Genomic DNA, 22,387 nt, shown 5'->3' with positions numbered 1-22,387 from the left:
AATTGTCCCCATGGGGCTGGCTATGGCACCAGTGTTCCTGGAAAAGAGGGAATCTCCTGGGTTTCTTCTGATGTGCCTGAGCGTGGCTCCAGCGCAAGGTGCTGCCTCGGTTCCTCTTTCTTGGCCGCGACAAGTGGCGGTGCTGCCTTCCCTCTGGTGGGTGCGTGGCAGGGAAGGAGGCCAGCGGCGGGCCAAGCAGGGGAAAAGCGAACCTGCCGTGCCCGCTCAGCTACGGCTCTGCCCTCAGGGTGGATGTGGGAAACTCTCGGTCTTCACGAGGGACTGGAAATTCTGGGGTAATTATAACCTCGCCGTGGGTTGTGAGAAACCAAGGGGCTTTACAGGTCGCCGTGCCGGGCAGTCAAAGTCACGGTATGCAACTTCCCCAGGAGAGGCGTCGAGCCCCAGCGGAGCCGTGCCGTGGAGGGGCCCGAGGTGGCACAGGGAGGGCTCGGAGCATCAGGAGCAGCTCTGGGGGACGTGCTCTGGGGCTGCTGGGGCTGGAGGAGCCCGTCTTCTCCATCCAGCCTTTCGGGGTGAAGCTTGTTCTCCTCCAACAAAGCCAGGAGCTGGCATTGCGGGAGGGTTTGGGCAGCAGGCAGGCACCTGGCCGGGCTGCTTCATTAGCGCCCAGCCTGCCCAGGAGCTCTTTCTTCTGCGTCCCTAAAACAGCAGCATTCCTATTTTCCTGCTCTGCATCTCTCTGAATTTCACTGCGGGGCCCCAGGAAGGGCCCTGGCCGAAGGAGAGCAGCAGCTTTTGCTTCGTTCAGAGGTTATTTCACATTTGCTGTGAAGTGGCAGCAGCAGCAGCCCGAGCTGCAGGAGGAAGCTGCGCTCGGCGCTGCGCCGGCTGCCGCGTCTGGTCCTGTCCTCCCTCCTGCTCGGGAGGGCGAGGGCTGGTGGCAGAGGTGATGTGCTGCTCAAGGCAGTGCCGGATGGCAAATTACGAGGGCAGGAATGGGTCGTAACATTGATTTTTCCCTTTTATAGGCGTGCTGTAAATTCTCGCTTCCAGCCTGACCGCCAGCGAGGCACCGAGGGGCGATCCCAGCTCTCCGGGCACCATGCTGCGTCTGACAGCTCCGGGACCCACCTTGTGGGAGCTGCTCTGCCCTTGACCCTCAGCCGCACTGACTCGAGCACACCTCTGTTAGCTTTTCCTTGAGATTAGAAATATTTCTGAGTCAAGGTTCCTCTCTTTTCTGCAATTTTACCCCCCCCTTTTTTTTGTTTTTTTGTTTTTTTTTCCACTCATAAAATCATAGAAATCCCGATTTGGAAGGGACCTACAAGGATCATCGAGACCAACTTTGATCTCCACTCTGCACTATATTTCAGTCTTTTTTCATGGCGTACAGAGGACAGACCTGATTCTCCCCCAAACCGGTGCCTTTCCAGCTCTCGTTTTATCATCTGAAGCTGCAGGTGCGGCTATCTCAGCCGGCTCCGAAATAGCCCTCCGAAAGACGAGTGTTTAGGCTTTGAAAATCCACAAAGCTACAAAAATCCCCGTCCCCTTCCCCCCAGCCCCCAGAGCTGCTCTCAGTTTTGTACGCTGGCAAAAGTGGGGTTTCGCTGACACGAGCTGCCCAAATACCTCGGCGTCCGGACCCGCTCTCCTTTCTGCAGCTCTTGATGGTTTCCTTTGGTACAGCATCCTCGTGGACCAGACCCGGCCTTTTGGGCTCGAATTGTCCATATTTAGACAAATCCGAGCAACGGCCTTCCGCAGAGGGACGCTGGTGAAATAAGCACACGTGTCATTGCTTGCACAGCGCCAGGCAATAGCTCTGCAAAGACTTTGAGAAAAAGGCATTTCCCACCCAATTCCCACTGGTTTTGGTGGCCATCAGCACCGAGCGCTGGCCAGTTTGGGAAGTCTCACTGCCTCGCTCAGCTCAGCCTGATGAAAACATCCACTTCCAACTGGAAATTTTGCATGCCAGCAGCGGAGTTAAAAACAAATTCCAGTTCAAGACCAGATTTTCAAAAGCAAATAGAGAAAAAGTTAAAAAAAAAAAAATAGCTCTGGTACACAAAACCCGTGTGTACAGCAAAGTAAAATTCACCAAATAAATGTTTTCTCTGCTCGGCTGAGCTCGTCCTGCTCCTTGCAGGGCTGGGATGAGCCACGTCCATCGAGACTCGCTGCCCTGACAGCAAACCGAGCCTCGGCGCTGAATTTGGACTTTGGCCCCTGCCGGGAATTGATTAGCATGCATGGCACCGCTCTTATCGAGACCTCAGCTATCTGGTTTTGTGTTTGACTATGCGAGACGCGGCGAGGTGATGGGGGAAAAGCAAACACCGTGACACGGCTGGGTGGCTCCGTAATGCCGTGCGTGACATCGCTTCAAATCCCTCCTGAGTAAAGGGGGGCGTGCTGCGAGCCGCGCTGGGGGTGCCCCTGGTTGAAATCAGAATTTCCTTCCATGCTTTCTCTGCTGGCATTACTGTAAGCGCCTCGCGGCAGCAGTGACGGGGTGAAACTCGGCGGCTGATGCTGGTCCCATCCTGGTGGCCCCAGCCTCATTTACATCAGGCTGAGAGAGCGCTGAGTGGGTTCTCAGGTGTCTGCTACTGGGGTTGGGCACGCGCTTCAGCCTCGCCGTCAGAGGGGTCGCTCGTTTTGCTCTTTCCACGAAGCCTGGAGAAATTTGGCATTTCTGAGGCTGCTGACCAGGCTCGGCATCCAAAGTGCTGGCAGGGCAGAGCAGAGGCAGGATGTTCAAACCACTCCTGTCCCCCACCAAACCCCAGGAGGCAGCTCACCTCTCCTGCTTTGATCATTCAGCCCAGATCTGGCGGAGGGGATGCGGTTGCTCCAGCCGCTGTGCCTCTTGCTGGGTGCCTGGACCCCCACCGTGCGCACAGGAACGTGTTTAATTGAGTTAGCAGTTAATGAAGGATCATTTCACATCCCATGTTTTCATTTCACAGCCTTATTCAGTAGATTCGGGGAAACCTTACTGCACCAGACAAGCTGCAGGGATGGGGAGAGTGTTTTATCTGCCATCTGAGTATGAATGAGTGAATGAGAGATGTGATTCTGCTGCCATTATTAATGCCATTGGGCTCATTGCTGTGTTGGCTTTTTTTTCCACCATTTTTGGCACAGGAGGCTATAGCACGGGGTGAGGCGTTGACCCTTCTGCTCCCGCTTCTGCTCCTGCCTCGTCCATGCGCCTGTACCAGCCCCGCGGCAGCGATAAGCCACATCCCCAGGGATAAGCAATAAAGAGCGAGAGAACTGGGTCAGAGATGAATCCAGCCCTCAGGGGTTTGCAAAAGCGCTGGAAATCTCACAAGGCCGGGCTGCATCTCATGAGATTTCTGACACTTCCCACTTCTGGCCGGGCCAGAAATACCACAAGAACAACGCTGCGTCATCACTCTCGGCGCTGCCTGCGCTTCCCACACTCCCGGCATGGATCATCCCCGCCAGCATCCCTCGGGCACCGCGCTGCTGGCGCTGGGCACAGCCAACAGCACCCCGGGCTGCAGCGCTGCCCGCCGCCCCTTCTCCTCCTTCAAGACCCATGCGCCGAGCAGGAAGGTATTTTTGGCCGAGAAATCAAATGACTCGTCTGTGGATCTGAAGAACTATTTTGGGAGGGGAAGGAGGCGCAGACCCATGCCGTCGCCTGCAGCGGCTCCTCGAGCAGCCCCGGCTGGGCGGCTGCAGAAGGGACGTTGCACTCCCAGCCTGCCCAGTCGCCCCCAGATTAGGAGCCCCTGACGGCCAGGGAGGTTGTGCAATCCCACTGCACACATTTCAGTTCGGTCCTTACCCTTTCCGCCCTCCGGCTGGGTTTGTTATACAGAGGAAGCTTGTTAGGAGCCTTGACAAACAGACAGGAAACCAAGTCTTTCGCTGTGCGTACACATTGTCTGCCGGGGGCTAATTTTGAACAGAAAAAAACAAAAACCAAAAAAACACCACCTCATTTATTTCTTTTATTTATAAATCCCGAGCCTTTTGCTTTGAAGGCAGACACACATTCTTGTTTTGCTAGGAAGTGCACAGGGCAAGGGGAAGAGCAGCGTGGAGTGGCCGTATGAAATCCGGGCTCTGGTGTTGCTACGGGGTCACGCCAGGCTCCGATGTCCCGTGGGACATCATGGGATGTCATCAGGCAGCACAAGGACAACCCAGAAAGGTGGCACTGAAACTGCGCCAGGGCTCAGGTCAGGCTCTGGGTGAAGACTCGGGAAGTGGAGACCCCCACCAAAGACCTCACGGGCACCCCAAGGTGGTGGCGGTGCAAAAGTGACGCCGGGCACGGACCCACGTCACCTGCCCGAGCCCCGAGTGCCCTTGGCGGGTTGTGTGACGGGGACGTGGCACCTCCATCCCACAGCCACCCATGTGCCGTGGCGATGAGGTCTGGTGGCCACCACTTGGGTCAACCCCTGGGGACATCACCGCTGGCCTCGGCTGCGAAGTCCCTCTGGTCCCCCATGGTGCCAAGACCCTGGGGCTTCTGAGACACGCAGGAAAATCGGGGGCTCCTTTGGAGATGATTTTTGTTGTTTGTTTTCCACGTGCTGGTGGGTATTTCCAGAGCAAGGTAGTGTGCCACGGGCAGGCAGATATTAGTCACCGCAGCAGACTTTAAAAAGTGAAAACGCGAAGTTGAAAGCAAACGAACCTGCGGCAACTTCCCAAATCCCACCCGAAAAGGAGCAAAACTCACCTAAAAAGGAGCAAAAAAAAGAAAAAAAAAGTAAAAGCTCCAGCATCATTATTTTTGTTGTTGTTTTTGGAGAAACGCCATGCTTTATTCCGAGAAAGGGGAAGCGCCGGGGCCATCGGCTCTGTGGGGCTGTACGTCCCCCAACGTCCTCGCCCCCAGAAATTAAAAACGGGGGTGAGCCCCAGCACCCCGGTGGTGCAGAATGAGACATGTTGGTGATGGAGAGGAAGAGAAATGTCCCCTTAGCCCCCTCCCTTGCCCCAGTAGGGTTTTGCATGAACGGATCCAAGCACGGGGCAGCCCCATCACGGCACGGCCACGTCCCGCCACCCCGCTTGGTCTCAGCTGTGCCCAAAGGGCCCCCGCCGGCCGTGGCGGCTCTTTTCTTTATTTAACCCTCCCTGGGTGCAGGATCGAGGAGCCACTTCCACATTTCCCCCCACCCCAGGCACGGCTGAAAAGCCCTGGAGCCGTTTCTGCTGCTCCTGCCCGGCCGGCCTCGCTGCAGATGCTCAAACCACACTGTGCGCCTTCGCCCATCCCGGCCCCGGCAGCTGGACACGGCTAAAAATACCGCCCGGCCGCAGGGTTTCCATTCGCCTAGCGAGGGTCCTGCAGCTGGGACCGAGAGGACAGGCTAAAAATAAGGGCACGGCGCGAGTTTCGGCAGGTGCCCTGCCGTGAGCTGAAACTCGGTCCAGGCGAACTGAAGGGCTGAGCCCGTCGAAGGGCTGATTTCTGCTCAGGGAGGCTCAACAGGAGAAATAGGGGTGCCTGGTGGTTCTCGCGCATGGATTTATCAGGGCATCACCACTACCTCCTTGCATCACCGGTGTTTGCAGTTTGAGGCTCACGGCCAAGCCAAGGGGCTGCCTTATTGGGGAGCAGAGTTGCTAAATCCGTGCTGTACCCACAAATCTCTCACTGGGGATGAAAACCTCAGGTCTGGCCCCTTTGCTGCAGCCCTGCGGCATTTCCCAGCTCCTTGCCTCGTGCACCAGGTGCAGGCTGGTGACTATATAGAAGCCCCCTGTAACTGCATGTATGTTTTAAGAGCATCCTTGCAACACAGCTGAGCCCCGTCCTACCGGAGAGGATGCTCGAGCCCAGCAGCCCTTTATCAATTCGGTGGAACATCTCTCTGCTGTATCGAGCTGTGAACACGAGCTGGTGGCATGCCTGAAGGTGTGTGGTCACGGATGGGTCCCCTCCATCCACCACCGAGCCCGGGGGCAGCCCGTCACGGCACTGTCCCCCTGCCTTGCACAAGCCCCGCTCCTTCTCCTTCCTCACGCCGGGTGAAATCAGAGCTGTTATTTCAAAGAGCAGCTTGTGATTTATCGCTGTAATCTCAACCACAAGTTGAGCTGGCAGGAGTTAGGGGAGCCACGAGGAATAAGTGAAGGGTTAGCTATTTATTTCTGCATCCTCTATGCTCTTGAGGTTTTTATTTCTTCAAGACTAGAGCAAGGAAATGTGTGTTTCTGCTGAGTAAAGAGTAGAAAATTAAAAGGAAAAAAAAAAATGCCCGGGATTTGTGCTGAAGCAGCTCGCGCTGGGCAGTTTCTGTGCATGCTGTTTTTTTTTAAAAAAGCAGCTTTCTGAACTCTGAGAAGTAAGGTCATCGTAGGAAGCAGAGGCACCGGCCCCTTCTTGGCAGAAAAATGCCCCAGGAACGAGCACGGGGCTGCGCTGGTGGGATCACAAGCAGATTTAGGGGCTTGCCTTCTCCCTTCCTCCCCTCTCTGCTGCTCCATAAGTTACTTTTATGGCCCTCAGCTGTGAGCCTACCGCAGTCGTTTGGGAAAGCACAGCTTTGCGCTGATGTTAATGGGTCTTTAAATCAGAGGCGCAGCTGAAGGGGTGAATTTGCCAAATCGCTCCTTGCTTCTCCTTCCAGGAAGGGCTGGGTTGTGGGTCTGCAGCCCAGCGTGGCCGAAATTCAGAAAGCTCGCGTGCAGGTCAGAAAATCCCAAACACCAGCAGCCTGTGAAGTAACAGCGTTGTCATCTTTATTATTACTACCGTTATTTATTTTGGTCTTTATTTAAGGCTTGAAATTTTATTTCCCCAGCTTTTCTTTGCTTGATGGAGCCCCGGAGGTTTATTTTATGCTAAATGTCAGTGATAGGCATGTTACCTCATGTGATTTCAGAGCCTGGAGATGCAATAACCCCCCAAATTTCCCAGCACGGGAGCTGGTAGAGCCCTTTGCACGCAGGACTCCCAGCTCCTGACCTTCTCAGAAGAAACCCATCGCTTCCTGGCTCCTTTTCCTTATCTTACGGAAGAAAAGGATGTTTTCCAGGCCTGCTGCAGACCGTGGAGGAGGCAGACAACATTTTAACCCAGGCTGAGGAAATGACAAAGCACTAACTCCCCTGCAAGGTACTGGAATAGTTTTCATTAAATGCAATCTTTGCAGCAGCCCTGCAGTTATTTTCCAAACCAAAAAGAAAGAAAAAAAAAATATGTTGCTCTTTCTTGGCCTTTCTGGTTTGCTAATCTACTTTGACATTTATTAGCAATTATTTATTTCCTTCCCCGTTGGCTGTTTATGGTGCAATTTTTCAACCAAATAGGCATTACTCAATAATAACCTCTGCAGAAAGGCAATTATGAAATGCGAAGAAGTGCATTGCAGGGGCTGGGGAGAGGGGTCGGGGGCCCCTTCTCGTGCCCGAAATCTCTTCTGGCACCGACAGAGCTGCAGAGACAGGATGTGACCGGGTTTGGTGCCCTGCAGAGCTCAGTCCTTGTCACCATCCCGTCTGCAAAGGGCGTGGGGGCTTCTCCCTGCTATTTGATGCATTGCATGGAGCAAGAGGAGAAAAGCATGGTTAGAAAAATCTGCTTTCAGCCTCTCCTGGGTAATGATTCTCTTTCTCCCCTTTGGGTTTGTTGATGAGGAAGGTTGTAAGAAAACAGGAGCCTTGTTCCTTAATGAAAACGCTCCGTGCTGGGAGACTCCCACGAGTTCCCAGAAAGCCACGAGGTAACGCAGAAACGAAAACCAAGCCCGGGCATCACCCAGCACAGCGCGGCAGGAGTGTTCCCCATTTCGCCCATCCGCAGGGCAGAGCTGCTCGCCTGCCCTGCAAATTCCCCCCCCAGATGGTGACTTTCCTTAGAAGAGATTTCATGCAGCTTCTTGCATGCAAGAAGCCACAGGTTGGGGAAGGGAAATAAAAAGCTTTTTGTTGAAATAATTGGGTTTGCTAGGAAATAAATCTGGTATTTGCACACAGTGCCTGGTTCGGTCACCACGCGCCTTTCCCGGTGGGTGCTGATGGGGGGTTTGGGCATGTTGGTGGGGACCATGGCTGGGGACAGTGTTGGCCCCTCTCATCCCACCCAGCTGGGGGAAAAGATGCAAAACCCATCCCAGAAGCAGCCAGGGTGGGGGGAAGGCAGGAAGCAGCCAGCGAGGGGTGAGAGCACAGCGTGCACTGCTCGAGGGCGGGGGACAGCCCACTCCTGGTTCTGCTTCGCTGCAGCTCTCACCTAAAATAATCAGCCCCGCTGCAGTATTTTTGCTGGTTAGGGCAACTTCATTTTCATTTTCCGAGCTGTTTCCTGGCCGGGACCCACGCGAGGGCTGTGCACGGCGGCGGTGCTGGGTTATTCAGCACCAAGCACTGCAGAGCTGTAATTTGGGCTGGTTTTGCTGCGTGCTTTCACCCATGTCCCTACACCAGATCTGTCAGATCCATAAAGGCTGGAGATGCAGCACTGCGCTGCTTGCTCAGCACTATGAATTTTTACACTGCGCATGCCGTGGGACCGGCACGGCTGCGGCATATCCAGCAATAGCACGGCGCCAATTATGCAATAAAACCCCTCTGGGTTATGATAAGCTTGTTAAATTATCTGTGTTCTGGCAGACAATATGCCCAAACCTTCTGCAGGCACCAAATGCTCTGTGAGACGAGCTGGAGCTCACCCACCAGCAAGCCCGCGGAGCTGCAGCGATGCGCACGAGCCCTCAAGGACTGCGGGGCCATTCCCTGTTCCTTTCTCTCCGTATGCCACGGATCCTATATTCCCCAGGGCTGTGCACTTACCGAGCTAAACCCTGTTTATATTCCACGTTTTCTCTGCACTATAAGGCTCTGGAAACGTTTCTCTTTGGATTTGTGGATTCTTGTCCTCCCCAAACAACTCTTTACATCAGATAAAGCGTGAGCATTTGTAGCAGGCATCCTACAGACAGCCTAGGATTTATTTTATCATTATGAATTTTTCTCATTTCTTAGCAGAATTCAAAAGGTCTTAATCTTAATATTGCTTCAAGACAGAGCTGAGATACTAGTGGCTGGCTTGTTTAGTGCCTGGATTTCTTTTTAGCGAATTATTTTTAGTAACTGCCATTGAAAAATGTTCTTTTCTGCTTGTAATAAATATAATAGTGAGAGGAAAAGGTGACTTTTAAGCATGCCAAGGCAATCCCTGAAATTAGGAATGTCAACTCCTGCTGGAAGGTGTGCCTGGGGAAAATACCCAAATGCTGTGGCTTGGAAAGTGAGCAGTGGAAATATTTGTGCGTATGAACAGGAAGAATCCACAGCCATCGAGAGGCTTTGTGGTGTTAATTAGGGCAGATTGACTAAAAACTGTGTCCGGCAGGAGCTTCGCTCCGATCACAGGGCTGGTCGGGGGCCGGGACTGAGTCAGTATGAGAGCCACGTGCTGCAAGGTTAGAGGAAAAAGAGTAAAGGTTAGAGGAAAAAGAGTATTTAACGGCAGGTGGGATTTTCCACGGTGCTGGGTGATGGAGCAGCGGGGCAGCCAGCATTTAATGGGGACATGGCTGCCTTTTCCCATGCAGGGATGGCACCAGCACCATCTGCAGCTCCTGGAGGATGCTCGGTGGGGTGGGAGCCACTGAAACCTTGCTGGGGTTGCTCTCCCAAGGGCATCCCAGGAAATCTGAAGATACAAACATGGATGGAAAAGCCATTGCTGTGTCAAAGAGACAGCATCCTTCGAAGGTGGAAAATACAGAGGGTGGAAACCCAGCCTCCTCTGTCCTACAAGAGGTCTGACTGTGCCAGGGGTGCACACCTTGGCACGGCAGCGAGGAGCCCTGCCTCGTGGTGCTCGGCATTTCGGAGAAAGTTTGAGGGCCGTGCAAACCACTTCCTCAAAATTGTCACTGCTCTGTCACCATTGGAAGTGATGAAGGCCCCTGCAAAAAATAGATGCGTGCACCCGTTGTCACTGGGGGAAATGCAGGGAAAGCGGGGCCGGTGCCTGCCTGCCCGGAGGGGACGGTGCCCCCAGGTCCCCACGTGTGGCTTCATCTCCTTTGGGTATCTTGATCCGTTCCTGAGCTCTTGTTAAGGAGCTGCATCCTCCTGATGCGCTTGGGATAAAGAAACAGGAAGGGTCCGTACATCCCTGTGCCATCAGTGCATTTTGTGGCACGCAGGACTGGCCGCTGGCTGCTCTAGCAGTGCCTCTCTTAGCCCTGGTGCTGCCCTGCCTCTTGCTCTGAACCCCAACATGTCCGTTTTCGTGCTCTTTCCATGGGTTTAATTTGCTATCGTAAATTCAGGTGGTTTTGACGACCTCACTAGCGAGATGAGCGTGCAGCCCTGGCTGGGCCTTACAGAGCTGCTGCCTTCTGTGGGGAGGGAAGCGGAGCTGGGGCAGTGCACGAGAGAGCATCTCCAGCACCCTGCTCTCATGAGAGCACCTCCACTGCCCTGCTCTTGTGGCCGAGAGCTGGAGAAAGCAAATCCCCACCGCCTCTTGCTGCATTTCTTTGCAGTGGTGTTTTGGGGCTGCTCTGGCTCTGTCCCTGCTCTCTTGCTCCTTCCTGCATGCCTTCATCCTCTCACCGGGCTCCTCATTTTTAGTGGGCACAAGGAGTTAAAATCTTCCCCGCAGTGGCTGTTTGGTACCCGTGTCTGTAGCACAAAGTGAGAGGGATGGGACCTGTCGCTGCACGCCATCCAGGCGTGTGCTGGAGCTCCACTCCAGCAAACCCGGTCCCGTGTACAAAGGACACAAACGGCAGGCACTTTGGGCTCGGCCACAGCGGGTAAAAGCCAAAGGAAACCCAGCTGCACCTTCGTCCTTGGAGCAACCCTTCCCTGCCCTCCGTGCCCAGCGTGCTCGGGGAAGGAGGTGGCTTTTCTCCACGGGCGCACAGGTTGGGGCGCTGGGGCGGGAGCACCCCATGGCACGGCTGCAAAGGTGGCTGGCATCTCCGCAGAGGAACAGAGAGCTGCATTTAGGAAGTTAAAGGGGTTCCCTAAAGGGGTGGATTGAGAGCAAGAAGAAGGACAGATTGGTGAAATCCTTGGGGCAGAGCTGCAGGGGCTTGGGGCACCGCTGTCCCCGGGGCCAGGAGGAGCTTGGCCGAGGCACCCGTGGCTGCCGGCACCCAGGTCATGCCGAGCCACATGATCTGCGGGGTCGGAGCAGCGACAACAACAGGAACAATCTGTGGGAGAGGAACTTAGGATGAGCCCAACTTCCCTAAAAGTATAAAAAGACCCCGGGGCCGCAAAGGCATCAACTGCACGTCCCCTCCTCCCGCCGCTGCTGCCGCCTTGCAGCCCTGACGGTTGGAGCCGGCGCTGTCCCGGCGTTGTGCAATATCTCTTCTGTGCTCTTGGCATCGGCTCGCCCCGCTGCTCGCCTTCCCTCCCCGAAAAGGAAATGCAACCGCACCGATGTGTGCGCGCCCTTCTCCAGAAAGCAAACGGCTCACGCAAAAGGAGGGAGCGAGCCTGCTAAAAACACCCCGAATCCCATTAAAGAGCATCAGGGAAGGAAATTGCGAGGGGTACCTCTGCTTCCTAACAAAAGATACTCGCCCGGCTCAAAGCAGGAGTGGAGCCAATTAATTCTGCCTGCTGAAAAGTCAGGCAGATTTTCGGCACCTTGCTGGCCAGCCAATTGCTTTCAGCAGGTCTTCCTGTGGCGCACGCTCTTCTTTTGTAGAGAAATCCCCCGCAGGTAGTGCACCAGGGAAATGACAGCCTGGAAGGACCAAAAATCCCATCCTTTGAAAATGAAAAAGTGATTTTGCTCTGCTGCTGGGTGGAGATGAGAGGGAGAGGAGAGGAGAACGGGGAGGGGTAGCGCGTCTGAGCGCCTGCGGCGTGAGCCGCGAGCTGCTCGGAGAGGGAGAATTTCCTTTTGGCTGCAGAAGGAAGGGATGGGAAACGCTCCTGGCTGGGTTGCTGCAAGCCCCGTGCTTGTGTGCAGATTTTTTCCTCCATTGGCAAGAGAGATGCAGTCCTCGGGAGCTCACCTCGCTGCCCTCCCCCTTGCTCAGAAGCAAGAACAGAGCAGCTGAGGTCCCTCGGGCAATGTGCCTGCAGGGTGGTGGCCCTGCCAAAGACATGCATTGGCACGAGGTTTTCTCCCAGGTTTTATCTTCATTTTACCCTTGAGAGAAAAATCTCTTTCTGAGCGGGAAATAACGAGGTAAAAAAACCTTGATTGTAAATTCTAGGTTACATCTGGCTGCGAGAAAATCGGTCCTTGCTATGTAGGCAGACTGATGAGAGCAGTGAGGAGAAAACCTCAAAACGTGAGTGTGATTTCAAACCGTAGCCCACGGCCACAGGCAAGGCAGCTGTGGCTTGTGTGTTACAACACTCCTGCTCTCCCTGGTGAGTCACTCGAGCCAGGAGCAGAGATTCCAGGAATTTTGGTTTTTAACTGATAGGAAAGGGGGAAGAAGCAGGCAGAGACTTCAAAATGACCTAAAAATACTGTTTAGAGGTGGACATCCGCTACAAAGCTTTGAAAGGGAAGGTCCCCAGCATTTGGGCTGCTCTCCTCCGAATGCCACCTCCTGACGTTGGGAGAGGTCCCAAGACCGAAAAGGAAAGTGAAAGGTGGCAGCCGTGCCCCTTTCCCCCTGAGCGATACTTTTTCACCTGGACAGCTTGCAAAGAGCGATCGACTGGAAAGGAAACCTCATCTCCCGGTGGCGGTGCCGGGACGGGGACACCCCGAGCTGCCCCACGTGCTGCTGCGTGACCGCCCTCCTCCCGGAGCCCCCTGCCTGCATCTGGACCCGTCCCAGCTGCCGGGGGCCCCCGGGGGATGTGGGGTTTGCCCAGAAGTATGAGAAGGCATTCATAAAACTACTGGGAGGGGGGTTGTGAAAGCCCAGCACTTTTTTTTTTTCCTTTTTTTTTTTCATCTAACTAATGACCTTTTTCTTCCCTTTTATTTTCACTTTCAATCTCTCGCCTTCCAGAGGTCAAGTGCTTTAAAAAAAAACTTGGCAGAACTCAAGAGGCAGGATTAATCCCCCTAATTACTTTATCTTTCTGGCCACCACGTCATCTTCCTCTTGCCAAGGTCGGTAATTTTCCTAAATCACCGTATTCCAAAATAACACAAGTCAGACCCCGGAGAGCCCATGAAACGGGTGTTAAAAAGCAAAGCCTTTGCACGAATACCCTCATGTCTCCTTGCCTTTGTCTCTCCGTTTGGAGAATCTTTGCAGTTCTTGTTTTTTTTTTTTTTTTTAAAAAAAAAAAGGAAGAGCAAGTCTGATGTAACGGCAGGACTCTGGGAGCTGGAGATTTATGGGGGAAAAAATAACAAGTATCGTACAACCCCTGGTAAAGAAACCACCTTGTTAGCAGCCCTGCGGTGAGCATCCATCGCTTTGCTCCTTGAATATGTCTGATTTCGTAGGGTTGTACCCACCTGGGGCAAGGAGCAGGCCGTAAACCCCACCAGCTATGTGTGCTGCTCTCATTAATTAACCTGCCTGCCACCCTGATTAATTAACCCCTGCAGTAGGACGTGGTGCCTCTTATCAGGGCTTGGTGGGAACACATCCTCCCCTCTGCAGTTAAACAGTAACAAGCTGCCCGGGCAGTGGATTTCCAGGAATCTGCCGAGCTAAGGTCATCCCGAGGGATGTGGCACGGGGCTTCTGCTCCGTGCCATGGGACAAGGCTCAAGGGGAAGTTTTCTGTGGGCACCAGCCGTGGCCGAGCTCCCCTAAGGCCAGGTCCCGTGTAGGGGATGCACCTCGGGCTCCTGCCTGGGGTCTTGCAGCCCCATGGCTACACGTTTGTAGGGAAAATCAAGAAGCCTGTAGCGTTGAGTGGAGGGGATTTCGGCCACCAGGTTTCTGAAAGCTCTTTTGTTGTCATCATCCACGTGAACTTCTTTGGGTGGTGACTTCAGCTCAGGGCCGATGGCAGCAAGCTCTGCCTCGGGAAACTCTGCCCTTCAGGGGTTTATTTCCCGTCCATTCCTCTCCTTTCATGGCTCTTCGTGCTCCTGAAAACAGCTGTTAATCTACCTCCTGCTTCCTTCCAATTATTTAATACCTGTATTTTATTCCTTCTCATTTGTCTTTGTAACAACCCTATTTTTTTTTTTTTTTTAGTCCCTCTCATCAGCGTTTTCCCAAGCTCTTGATTGTTTTCTGATTGCTGTAATTCTGCACTATCTTCTGGCACTGAAGCACGGCTCCCCAGAGGGGGAGGCTCATGAATTTATACAGCGACATTACACCGGCTGTATAAAGCCTGGGGCACGATTTTTCGGAGGTTAAAAGCTCGGTGTCCCCCAAGTTTCCCCTCCCTACACCTCTGACTCGGCAGGGCATTTCTCTCTTTGTTCGTCAAGATGAGTTTCAGCCCGGGAGGAAATTTTCCCCATGGTATTAATTTCTTCTTCTTGCAACTGAAGCACGTTTGAGAATTTGTTCCCGAAACTTTCTAATTTTACGTGACAGGGCTGTCAGAAAGAGCGCGCAGAGAAATGAGCTCTTTGGGTGGCTGCACTGCCTTAGAGAGGGTTTTGGGCAAAGGGAAACTCAGCGCCTGTTCCTCTGCTCGTCAGTCCCACATTTCCTACCTCGGCTCTGGTATATTTTGTGGCACAGACTCGACCTGGGCCCAAAATGACGTTATTTTGGTCCTCCCCAAGCAGCACCACCGCTCCCGTCGCTTGGCGGAGGACGCTGCCTGCAAAGCAAACAAACGCTTCAGTGAGCTGGTGTCAGGAGAGGCATCTTAAAGGCAGTCAGTATGAGGAAATGCACCGGGGTGCTGGGAAGGAACACGTTCCCTGGCAGCTTATTCATCTCACAGAGACGTCCCGGACCAAGGCTTGGGATCGGGTGAGGTGGGAGCCAAACGTAGCTCTGTGACAGGTCCATTCAAGCAACCCATTTTTCCTCCTCCAACGATTTGTTCCACTTTCTGCCCAAGACTGGAATTAAAAGAGTCACAAAATGTAACGAGAGAGCTCGTTTGTGAAATATTCTGCCTTTTTTGAAGGGCAGAGCTGTGCAGTAAATACTGATAGCTGGATTGAGACGTACACACCCATGTCAGGTTTGGCAATGGGTAGGGGCTCTGGTGGGGTTGCAGGGATCCAGAATTGGGGCTGGGGCACTGATTTGTCCTGACTGCTTCCCCTAATTCTTGAAAAGGGCAGGTAATTGCAAATCCTGCTGCTGGTTAGAAAAAAAAAAAAAAAAAGCCAGCACTCCTTTGCAGGTCCCCCAGGAAGGATGCTCAAGGTCAGGATGGGAAAGTGGTTTCCTCCGTGGCTTGTTATTTATCAGTCTCATCTACCTCCTCTCTGCAGGATACGGCAGATTTCTCACCGAGCAGCAAAGGCTGACGTGGGCTGGTTGGTTGGCCATCAGGAGAGGCCCAGAAAAATCAAGTGAAGATGCAAACATCTCCAGTTCTGGAAGGGTTTGGCACCTGGAGGTGGGGTTTGACCTCTGCTGTATGACCTCTGCAGCGTGAATTACCTGGAGAACCCTATCCCTCAGTGCTGGGCTCAACTCCTGCTTGGAAGGTGTAAATGCAGCCTACGGCTTGCAAACAGAAACCAGTGTCTGTCTGCTCCCAAAATTGTGGGTGGGAGGAGGAACTTTCCTCACTTGGATTGGGGTTTGGGGTGATGGTCAGCATTTTTCTCCCATGGTGGTAGCACGACATCACCAACAGGGGTCTGGCTCCATTTTTTGAGTCAAAACCCTGCCCACAGGAGATGTCCCCTCCTGCCCGATGAGTTTTGTCCCCTTTCCTGGCCCCGTGGTGAACCAACGGTGCAGGTCATGGGATGACCTGCCATGGGAGCACACCCACGGCATCTCGCTGCGGTCCAGTCTCACCTTTTATCTTTTTTTCGGAGAGGGCAGATTATGACCATAAAAGGGAAGAACGGAATATCGGGTGGGGAGCCCTGCCTCGTTTGGCCGAGCACCAATTCGCGACGGTTTCGGGGGAAATAACCAGATTGGAGTCATTTTCCTCTCCCCCCCGGGCCGAGAATGAAAACCATGCGACAAAACCGCGTGGTTCACCATTGAAACCAGAGCAGGACTTTTTTGTGTCGGCACCTCCTGTTGTTCTTGGTTCCACCTGCGTGAAACTGCAGCAGGGCCCTCACTTCTGCCTGGGCATGGCTGCACGGAGCCGCCGGTTCCCATAAAACCAGCTGGCGCTATCTAGGGTGACATCTCCCAGTGGTGAACTGGGGAGGGGTCTGGTGGTTGGGTTGGCCAGGAACCACAACCTGGTGGCCTTGGGAGTTGGAGAGCCCACGAACCTGCTTCTTGTGCTTCTGTATCCACATCTCCATGTCCTAAAACCGACAGAACAAATTCCGTTCGTGCCTGAACATCCCTTCCACCCAGCTGCCTTGTCACGGCCCTCGCCAGATCATTTCTGTGGTTAAAACTAGGACCTTAATCTCCTGAGGTATTCACCTAAAATGTCCCACCGGCACTGAATTTCAGCATTTAATACACCTGATTAAAAGGATAAGAGGGTTTCCTGGAAACCTTGACAGCCTTGAGTTGGGAGCAGATGTTGGCGGCCAGCAAAACCCTTGTAAGCAATAAAGCCTTTTTCCTGTTTAATGATTACCCTTCGAAATCTCACGGCCGACTGAGAGCATTTGTGACCGGGAGCTTAGCTGGGTATCAGCTTCACCCTTCTGGGAAGGCCGCACCCAGATAAATTCCTCACTCGTCGCCTTCGCCAGGGGAGGACAACGTGGCGTTAGGGCTCTCGCTGGCTCCCGACTCGTCTCCGAGAGGACGGCCCCGGTGCCACCCTGAGCACACAAGGCAGGGCAGGAGATTGCCACCCCGCGGGGCGAGCCTCTGCTGGGGAGCACAGCCAGCTGCCTCCGGGCATGAGACAGCAGCCGCCAGGCTGGTCTCACCGCTGGAGGAGGTTTGTGTTAATCACCTCGCAGAAGAAGTGGCTCTGGCAGCCTTCGGTTCCTTCCTTAAGCTGCAATGGGATTTTTTTTCCCCCCCTTTTCTGGCAGCATCGGGCTGACCGTCTGCTCGTTTTGGGATCAGCGAGGAAGGCCGGGATCGAGGGAGATGCACCTTACAGGCAGCTCATGTTCATGTATAACACATAATATGTAATATATAACACATAATATAACCCTAATCCTCCTCGTCTCCACCCTTCCCTCCCCTTCTCCCTCCTTTTCGGGCAGCTCTTTGCAGAAAAGCCCCGGCTGCTGGCCCTGTACCATCACCCCCCCCTCTCCGCCAGGCTCCTTCCTCTGCTCTTGCCCCGCTCCCGGGTACCTTTGCTCTCCCGTGGCAGCAGTGCCCCGGTTCTCCTCGCTCCACCGCCCGCTACGATTCCTCTCGCCGTTACCACTGCAGCTATTTCTTCAAGCAGCGACCGCAGCGGTGAGCCCCGGGACCTATCGCAGCATCGCAAGCCATGGCCCCACAAAAGCCGAGGGGAACCACAGCACCTTACTCACTGGCACCGGGGCGGTGGTAGCTCATCGCCTCCTTCCCGCTGGGCAGTGGTTTGGGCAGAGGAGGAAGAGATGGCTGTGCTCATTTTGGGGCCGGGTGTCTGCTCTGGGGGATGCTCACCACCGTGGCCACCAACCCAGCAGCTCAGGTTTATGGGTTATCTGACAGCAGGCTTTGGGTTTGCAGCCCAGGCTGGTTTTGGAGAGCCAAGGTCAGAAGGAAGCACCTTTTGCACAGGAGGGACAAAGGTGGCATTTAAACGTTTGTTATCAGTGTGGTTCAGGGTAACGCTGGTGGTAAAGTGGCTCCAAAAACTGCAGCGGGAGGCTGGGGAAGCCAACATGACCAAAGGTTTGTGCGGTGGTTTGCTGCCGGCTGCATTTTTGTACGTAGAACTGAATCATCAGGGCTTTGGGTTTAAGCTGTGCTGCTCTGCAGTATGCATGAAAATACCTGCTGGAAGAGCAGCTGAAGTCCTCTGGGCATTTTGGATATACGCTTGTCCTCACAGTACCCCTGGGGTAGAGCTGTGCTGATGTCCCCACTGTGCAGGCAGCAGGACGAGGTGGGGGGACACAGAGGGGTTCACCCAAGGCTGCAAAGAAAACCCATGGCAGAAGCTCAGCTCCCACCCTAACAAGGCTGCAGTCTCCCAGACCATAGATTTCCTTCCCAGCCTGTTGCTCCTCGCCCCAAACCTGCCGCAGGGAGCAAGAAGGAATTGCACAGATGCCTCGGCTGCATTTCGGAGACCCCCCATGGACACCTGCCTGGGTGCCCTGGGATTCCAGCAAGCCCAAGCCCCGAGCACAGCCCTGCTTCTGCCAGCACAGAAGCCTTCAAGGGTAATTTAGACCTTGCAAGGGACAGCACCCCACTGCAAAAGGTTGCTTTTCCCTGGTGGCACGGGGACATTGCCACAGCCCTGCAGCGACGGAGTCGAGCAAGCAGCAGCAGGGCGAAGTACAACAGGCAAATGAGCATCAGAAAAAAAAAAAAATAATTAAAAAAACAAAACCCCAAATGCTAACTTCACGACAGCTCGGCTGGGCCCCTGTTCCTGTGTTTGCATCGCTGAGGGCTATCTTTACAAGTCGCCCTGCTGCCAGATGTTCCCCCATTTGCATGCGGGGTGAAGGGAAGGGATGCTCGCGGGTCCCAGGGGTGCTGGTGCCGGATGGCGATTGCCACCCAGTGGCTGTGCCTGTGCTGGCTTTCACCCTGCGAGCTCCCTAGGAAAAAAGCCTCATTTCTACATTCACCGGGCTTGTGGCAGCCGATTCCCTCCATCAGGGATCTCGGTGCAGGGCTCAGAGCTATCTACCACATAATTGAGTTGATATTACCCATAAAAAGCATGCTTAATAAAAAGATTTACTCCTTTTGCCTACAGCAAGGCTATTCTTAACCCCCACAGTAAACCTTCTTACCCTTGTTTCCCCTATCAAATGGTAAACAAGCCTCACCTTCACACAGACACCTCCCCAACATGCTTAATTGACCGTGGCCCCTTTCAAATCAGCAGGGTGCACCTTGCTCTCGTTAATGAAGCTCATTAAGAACAGGGTGCTGGGGAAGGAAGTGCTTTTGCTGCATTTATCTGATGCTTCAGTGGCTGGAGCAGAAGGTCGTGCACCTTGCAGGTCCCATAACCTACGTGCTGGGGCTGCGTGTGTTTACCAAGGGGCCGAGCTACTTGTTTGTTCCTTTTTATCATTTCTGCTCTAGCTATGGGGCCAGCCTATTCCATAATGTGGTTTTAGACGTCTGCACCGCATCCCTTGAAAACGGGCTGAGTGGGTTGTAGCTGTCTGAGCCTGCCTGCAGATTTTCTGTAAAGCTTGCTATTGAGCAGAAATTACTCGATTCCCCAGCTGGGGGAAGACATCTGGGGAATCAGGCTGTCTGTTCAGGTGCAATATCATTTCTTGCATGGAATTTGGGAGGACCCCAGTGCTCTGTGTGGGTTTAAGTCTATGCCCAGAGCCACGAGACTCAGCTCTGCTCTACCTCCCAGGCCAAACCCTCATGGTGGTCCTGAGGGGGCTCTGAGCCTGGTTAAGAAGAATTTTTTCTGTGCAAAGCTCCCTGTGCTCTGCGGCAGAGCCTGGTCCCTCCTGCAGGACAGCGTTCGTGGGAACTGCTCAGCCACTGCTAAACTTTCTCTCGGTGCAGAGCTTCTTCCCTGTTGCTCCTTCATGTCAGCATTTAGTTTACGCTTGGTTCATCTGGAGGAAAAAAAAAAATTCAGAAAGTAGCAGTCTCCAAACCATTTCCTCTTTCTGAGATGCATTGCTGAGCCAGAAGACAAACACCGCTGCTTGGGTTCGACAGAGCTCTGACCACGCCATCTGCTCCAGCTCCTTTGGGCTGGGTTTTGGGGGGGGATGAAATCAGGATTTTTGTTATATAATAGCCCAGGGCTGCTATAAATGTGAACCAGAACGGTGGTGTGGAAAGCAGGAGCCTGTGCCTGCTGCCTGGGGCTGGCTGTGGCGTTGCTGGCTGGGGAAATGTGACCCAGCCTCTGCCCAGTGCTCGCTGGGGGGTTGCTGGGGACATCTTCTTGTGCTGTCCGGGCTCAGCTCGGTTGTCCCAGGGGAGTGAAAGCTCTTTGGTGGCTGCAGAGGGATCCCGGGGTAACTTGTTCAGGGTGCACAACAAGCCAGGTGAACCCCTGCTGGTGAATCCCTCGGGCGGGTGAGGTGTGGCTGTAGCAGGGAAACCTCTGCTGGCGTGCCTGGACACACTGGGACCAGAGCTCGCAAGGCTGGATCAGTGCAGGCACCCCTGGCCGCCTCGTGCAGAGGGTTTTATCTGCCTGGGACAGGCTGGAGGAGGAGACGTGTCCCATGTTTGTCTCGAAAGCAAGCTCCTTCATGCACCGTTGTGCCAAAGCAAGCATGCAGCAGTGCTTAAAGCAGGGGGATGTGGGCGAGACTGAGCGAGTTGTGGCCAAAGCTGGGTGAAAAGATGGAGAAAAACAGAGGGAGACAGCTAGGAAGGCAGCACTTGGCTTGGATGCGTGTCTTGGAAAGTGTCTTCCAACAAAAGAGCTTCTTGGGCATGGTGCAGGCTTTAAGCAGGACAGGCTGGGCACCTCAGACAAACTTTTCTGATGCACATGGCCAGGAAGGCAGCCCCGCATGGCTTCAGGAGGGTAAGGATGCGGCATCCCCACCCCATTCCTCTGCACAGGGACGACACTGGCATCCTCATCAGCAGCTAGGGTTGGTGCCTAGAGCAGCAGAGGGGAGATGGCCTCGTGAGGCTGCACCCCGCTTCCTGAACCCCGTCCGCATCGGGAGCCCTGCGCCATCCTCTTCCCATGGGACACGGCTCCTGCTCCAGGGGACGGGATGTGAGCTGGTTCAAAGAGCTGCTGAGGCCAAAAATAACCCTTCCGAAAAGGCCGATGATTTTTTCAGGGGCTGGATCAGCTCCCCAGGGTGGCTCGGAGCAGGCAATGGGATGGGAATGTGCTGCAGAAGGGCTCTGGCAGCCCAGCTTCAACTGCAATGGCTTAAGTTTATCAGAAACCACTCCCAAAGAGGAGCTGATTTCCCCCATTTGATGAGTTTTGCTCCAAAAGCCTTTTCTGGGCCCGCACCTGGAGTTGGGTGACCAGAGGTTTTTGGGTGGGAAGGCGAGGGGATACAGGCAGGCATGGAGCAAGCCCTGCTTGAGTTCCTCCTGAACTCCTGCTTTGATACCCCAAACTGAGCCAAACCCCCATGCAGAGAGAGAAATCCCTTCACAGCTGGGAGACTGCGCCTGAATCCCCTTTGAATTTTCGGAGCTGTTTATACTAAGCCATGCCTGTAACAGATGGATGTTTAAATGCAGTGATTTAGGTGAATATTGCATTAAAATGCCTTGGGAGCCAGAAAGCGCAGCTTCCATGGGAGTTCCTTGTCAAGACTAAATCATATTTTCCCACTTATTGTTGGTGGTTAGCGCTGCCACGTTTACAGCCCCTCTTTCCAAACGAGATATTTGGGATGCTAGATATGCAGGAGGAGATGTGCTCAGGCAACCACCAAGCTGGGGGGGGGGCCACCGTGCTGGGGGGGGTGCACAGCCCTCAGCTGGCGGAGACGCTGCCCCAGCAGCTGAGCAGCAGAAATGTCACCGAGTGCTACTGCGAAAGCAGAAACTCAGCTTTTTCCCCTAAATCAGCCTAATGAAGGCTCTCCGGGGTTTCAAAATTGAACCTTTTCTCAAACTTCCTTAAAAATTTAATTTAATCCCTCACCAGACTTTCTTTCCCTAAGGCGAGAGGGGAAGTGGAACCACCTACCCGTATTGATTTTAAAGTATCTGTTTTAATTCCAGATTATTTTAGAAAGCATCTGAAAAATGGAGTTTAGATGCAAAGCTGAAAGTTTAAGAAAGTGTTTTCGGACCAGGTCTTTGTAGCTGTTTATGCTGTACCCTCTGGCGGGCCTGTCTGTCCATCAAGGAATCATTAAATGGCTCTATAAATTTCATTACCTAACAGTATTCTTCTAAGTGCCTTAATATAGAGATTATACTGACTTTTAAAAAGTGTTCCAATAGGCTTAAAACTCTGTTAAGAATGGTGACAATTGTATTTCATTTATATTTCATTTCTAGGCACAGCTACGCTGTAGTTTGTTTGTCTGCCTCTTTACCTAAAGTCTGTAAGCATATAACGGGGGTCTAACTAATACTCCTCACAAATATACGAACCTTCAAAAATGTTATTTTCCCCACTGAAATCCATCCCAAATCAAACAGATTTGAAGGAGAAATGATGAAAAAACAGCCTGAATTCACTGCTTTTCTGCCTGTGCTGCCCTCTGTGAGTACCCTCTGCTCTCACCCCTTACTTTTTCCTACAGGAAAAGCTTTTTTTTCCTATAGTTTTTTTTTTTTTTTTTTTTTTCCTACAGAAAATCCTGGTGCAGCAGCAA

At 53.4% G+C, this 22,387-nt stretch overlaps 1 long non-coding RNA gene across 1 annotated transcript; it reads right to left on the bottom strand.

The window, feature by feature from the left end:
* Positions 1 to 2,825: 2,825 nt before the first annotated feature.
* On the bottom strand, positions 2,826 to 21,393 carry LOC310905298. The gene is made up of 3 exons (XR_014588908.1): positions 17,268 to 21,393; positions 14,552 to 14,661; positions 2,826 to 4,615 (listed from the first exon to the last, which is right to left on the bottom strand). It is a non-coding gene; the product is annotated as an uncharacterized lncRNA (long non-coding RNA).
* Positions 21,394 to 22,387: the final 994 nt, after the last annotated feature.

Source organism: Anser anser (assembly GCF_964211835.1).
Source record: "Anser anser genome assembly, chromosome: 11".
Taxonomy (NCBI): domain Eukaryota; kingdom Metazoa; phylum Chordata; class Aves; order Anseriformes; family Anatidae; genus Anser; species Anser anser.
Note: the sequence above shows the minus strand (reverse complement) of the source record. Positions and strands in the feature narration are given on the sequence as shown.